The following is a 5584-nucleotide window of genomic DNA, read 5'->3' on the forward strand; positions in this document are numbered from 1 at the left end:
ACCAGCCCAGTCCATATCCAGCTCAAGATATAACCAGATTATTTTATGACAAACTCAGATTACAACCAGCCCAGTCCACATCCAACTCATGATATAACCGGATAATTTCATGACAAACTCAGATTACAACCAGCACAGTCCATATCCAGCTCAAGCTATAACCGGATTATTTCATGACAAACACAGATTACAACCAGCCCAGTCCATATCCTGCTCAAGATATAACCAGATTATTTTATGACAAACTCAGATTACAACCAGCCCAGTCCATATCCAGCTCATGTTATAACCATATTATTTCATGACAAACTCAGATTACAACCAGCCCAGTCCACATCCAGCTCATGCTATAACCGGATTATTTCATGACAAACTCAGATTACAACCAGCCCAGTCCATATCACATTTTTTTAACACCGGGAACTTGAATGTTCTTTGCTTAAGACCTATAAATTTTGTCTACTAGGTGCTTTTCTTTGGCATTCAGATCTCCTAAATGTCTCTAACGTTTGTCCTGAACACTCTGGTACACTGTCCTGAGGCAGAGCAGCTTCTGATTGTGCGGAAACACTTGCACTCTCAGCATTCTGCGTGCTTGTCGGCTGTTGAGGAAACTCAACCTCCCCCAGCACAGAGCTTTCCTCTGAACTTGTCACTTGATATGGTGCTCGTGGCCCCGTCTCAATCGTCACTACTGCTGTAATGTTCTTAAGCACATGTGCTTCAATCCACTTTGAGTAGGCGTCCACCAAAACAAGAAACATCTGTCCCATGAAGGGACCTGCAAAATCCACATGGACCCTGGACCATGGTTTGTCAGGCCATTCCCATGGTTGAAGCAAGACCGGTGAGGGCATTTTCTGATTACTTTGGCATTCAATACAGTTCTTTACTTTTTCCTCAAGATCCTGATCCATATTCGGCCACCAGACGAATGACCTAGCCAAGCTTTTCATGCGTGAAATACCTGGATGGGCTAAGTGGACCTCTTCTAGTACTCTAGCCCGGCCCTGAGGCGGTACTACCACTCTCGAACCCCACAGAATGCAACCATCCTGTACAGACAGCTCCTCTTTTCTTTTCTCATAAGGTGCCATGTCCCCATCTTGAGTTGCGGCTGACCAGCCCTGCATTACAAATCTTTTAACTTTAGACAAGGTTTTGTCTTGCTCGGTCCAAGCTTTTATCTGTCTTGAGCTTACTGGTGAATCAGCTAGCGTTTTAAACAAGAGGCAGAGGGGTGGTCGACGGAGTGTCTGGGAGAGGCAAACGGCTCAGTGCATCAGCATTGGCATTTTCTTTTCCTGCCCTGTATATAATGTGGTACTGGTAAGCAGATAAAGTCAACGCCCACCTCTGGATGCGAGCAGATGCCATGGAAGGAATGCTCTTATTCTCACTGAACAAACTCATCAATGGCTTATGGTCTGTATAAATGGAGAAACGACGACCATAAAGGTACTGGTGAAATCGTTTCACTGCAAATACTATGGCCAGATCCTCCTTGTCCAGTTGGGAGTAACCCTTTTCTGCCTTTGTCAGCGTCCTTGATGCAAATGCAATGGGCTTATCTGAACCATCCTCCATAATGTGCGATAGCACAGCTCCTATGCCATACGGTGAGGCATCACAGGACACAGCGAGCTCTTTCTCTGGATCAAAGTGTACTAAAACTCTGGCTGACTGCAGCAGGTCTTTAACTTTATTAAATGCTGCCTTCTGCTCAGCTCCCCACTTCCACCTGCAGTCATGATGTAGCAACTGGTACAAAGGAGCCAGAACGGTAGAAAGAACAGGCAAAAACTTGCCATAGTAAGTAACCATGCCCAGGAACGATTTGAGTTCGGACACATTTGTTGGCTTGGGGGCATCTCTGATTGCCCTGACTTTCTCTGGCACTGGACAAAGGCCATGGGCTGATATTTGATGTCCCAAATAGGTTACACTTTCTGCCTGAAATGTGCATTTACTCTGTTTCAGTCGAAGGCCTGCTTCCGACATCCTCTTTAACACCTGTTCCAAATTACTGAGATGTTCATCTTCTGTTTTCCCTGTGACCGAAATGTCATCCAGGTACACAACCACGTGAGGAATTCCCTGCAACAAGTTATCCATAGTTCTTTGGAATATGGCTGGGCTGGATGACACTCCGAAAACCAGCCTGTTGTATTTAAACAAGCCTTTGTGGGTATTAATAGTGACGGTTCAATAACTCCGAGTTGTTGTACTCTCTCCAGTTCTTTCTCCACTTTATGTCTCATTGCGTATGGAACATTTCGGGGTTTGAAAAAACGAGGAGTAGCATTTGGATCCACAGAAAGTTTTACTGTGGTGCCCTTCAAGGTTCCCAGTTTGTCCTTAAAAACGTCTGAGTACTTTGCAATCACCTCATCTGCACTTCTCTGATGTATTAGCTTGATTCCACCCCAATTTAACTGAAGTTTACTCAGCCAATCCCGCCCAAGTAAACTCTGACCTGCCCCCTTTACTACAAGCAACCGAGCCCCAGCCTCTTGGCTGCCATATGCAATATTTACTGCCATAGCCCCCACTTCTGGAATAATCTCACCGGGGTACGTTCTCAGTTTGATGGAAGATTTGGATTGTGCCGGGGACTGAGCTGTAGGCCAAAGCTTTCCATACGTCTCCTCACTGATAAGTGATGCTGAAGCCCCAGTGTCTATTTCCATTCTAAGACTTGCTCCATTTATTGAATAGTAGCAAAAAGGGGTTCTGTACGAGCGTTTTGCAGATTAAACATCGAATAAGTACAGGACTCCTCCTGTTCCGTGTCTATCAGGTGATGTGCAGCTGGCTTAAATTTTCTCGCAGCCTTTGATGGATTTGTTTTAACTTTATTACCTCTACACTTGTTCGCTAAGTGCCCTTTCTTGCCACAATTATGGCAGACTGTCTCTTTAAATTTGCACACATTTGCATAATGTGCTCCTCCGCACCTGTAACATTCTACTGTCTTTTCCTTTACAGGCTTACTGACATGTAACACATCACTTGCACCAGCACCTGTACTGCCATTCGCTTTCTGAATGTCTTTTGCATTGTTTGCTGCAGACTCCATTCCTTGCGCAATTTCCAGAGCTTTTCGCTGAGCAATCTACGTTGAATTACGTCATTATTAACTCCACACACCAAGCGATCACGTAGCATATCCTCGAGTGTCAACCTGAACTCACAATGCTACGACAGCTGGCGGAGTTCAGCCACAAACTTAGAAATGGAATCACCAGGCTTACGAAAATGACTGTGGAACTTAAAACGTTGCACTATCACTGAAGGTTTGGGGTTGTGGTGATTCTGGACGAGTGTAATTAAATCTTTGTATGGCAGCTCACCCGGCTTCCTTGGCGTCGCCAAATTCCTCATAAGTTTTAAGTCTTTGCTCCACAAACACTTAACAAGATAGAGCGCTTCTTATCTGCGTCCGCAATCTCATTTGCGTCGAAGAAATGCTCCAAGCGCTCCGCATATTCCAGCCAGTCACCATTTTCCTCCACAAACTCTCTGACTGTTCCGAACGTCGCCATTTTCCAGCAATATACTATCACGGATGCAGACCTTTTCAATTTCGGCAGTTGAAACAATACAGTGAGGGTTTTACTTTGCATCCTCGTCACCAAATATGTAATAACTGAGCAGCGTAAACAACACACAACTTTACTTGTACTTTTGCAATGCAGTCAACGTCACACACAGTGCAGGCTTTTTTCTCTTAAAGGGGAAGTGTTCACATTAACTCACAGGAACTCTTAAAGAAACACTACATTAAATCACTTTATAACAATAGTGGTCTTGCAGTTAAAGATATGTGATTATTGGTGGGAGGATACTGCTTGTTTTGCAGGACAGATGTTCTTGCACATATTAAAACAATTGAACTTAAATTCAAAGATGTGAAAATTGTGAAATTGCACAGACGTACGCATCACGAATGACTTTGAATGCTTGATGATTGTAAATGTCTTGCCTCTGTTTTAATCCTGAAAGCAAACTCATCACAGTCCTGCCAATCACAGGCATATGACACTTGTTAGACATGTCAAAAAGACGCTTAATCATTTCACAGACACGAGAGTAAGTTGCTGCCAGGTTGGCAAGCCAAGCCTGTAGAGGATTCCCGTTGGAATGCTACCCAGAAGATGTGGGGATGATCTCATCGACAAGCCCATTAACGGTTGTATTGTGCCCAGCCAGTTTAAAGCAGCCGGCTGCTCCCATGTTAGCTTTGGAAAGCACAGAAGAGAGGAACGTGCCAAAAGAGTGCCATGCCAACAGGATACCCAACAGATCTGCTTGCAGATACAAATCAATAAGGATCAGTATTGATATGAACAGCATGGAAAAGAATCCAAGGAAACAAGGAGGTCTTTTTAATTTTTAACATATTATTTTCTAAAGTTTGTATGCAAATATTTGTGTACTTGTTCACTGTTGAAGAAACATACAAGACCTGTGATGTGTGAAGAAAACATTTTGTCATCATAAACACAATATTTAAAATGTCAAGATTTTCTTTATTCAACATGCCTAAGAAATGGAGACAAGGCAAGATAAATAAAAATTAAAAAATTAAATAAACATTAAGTCTAGACAGAGCGACCAGGATAGTCGCAGACATCTTGAAAATGTCATTTCATCTACAGAAAGAATTTTTTGTAAAGCATTTATACTCCACATGTTTAGTGAACAAATGTAATCATCTAGTGAGAGTGTGAAGGTCTGTGTTTTATAAAAGTGTATTATCTGTAGGGTCAAAGGTGTCCATAGCTGAAGAAAGACTCAATAACACCGAGCTTTAGGTCAGGAGATGATTTGACTGCAGTAAATGGCGATGGGTTTGAAAGCGTTGCATCTTGATTGCTTCTGAGCTGCAGGCTGAGACCGAAGCATTGATATGAACCCTGTCGGTCTCCGAGCGCCGGCCTCTGGGCTCATGTTATTTGCCTAATATGTTCTGCTGGAAATCCGCATTGTCTGAAACCATTGAACTGCGTAGAAAAGAGAGATCAATATAATACGTCTGGCATCAGGCCAAAATGATCCTGACTATGCCAGAGATGGGCATTCGGATGCAGCCGTGCATATCGCCACATTTGTTTTTTTTGGACGGGTGGGGGAATAATTCAAACGGGCGGCACGCCGACTAGGTCTGATGGGTTGGGTGCCACACAGGCTTGCAAATTGGCTTGGCGATCAGATGTGGATTTCCATTCAGCGGGAGAGATGAAGGAGGGCAAGCCGCACTAATTTCCCAAACCCGATGTGCTCGGGCCTGGGCTGCAGAGACCTTCATACAGCAGTCGGGTATACAAACCCGAAGAACAAAATGATGTGCTTATTAAACAAACAAGACGTTTGTTTTATTACCATGTAATACGACAGTTTCAAGAAAAGCGAAACATTCTCGGTTATCCACCTCCTTTCCTAATACGTTCTTTTCCTCTGGCGCTCCGGTGCTAATTGAATTCGTTACGCTAAAATCAAAGGCATTCAAATGACAGTTTAACAGCTGACCCTACTGTTTCTTCGCTCCAGACTTTCCAGTGTTGTGATGGACCGTGCACAG

Source organism: Misgurnus anguillicaudatus, chromosome 18 (assembly GCF_027580225.2).
Source record: "Misgurnus anguillicaudatus chromosome 18, ASM2758022v2, whole genome shotgun sequence".
Taxonomy (NCBI): domain Eukaryota; kingdom Metazoa; phylum Chordata; class Actinopteri; order Cypriniformes; family Cobitidae; genus Misgurnus; species Misgurnus anguillicaudatus.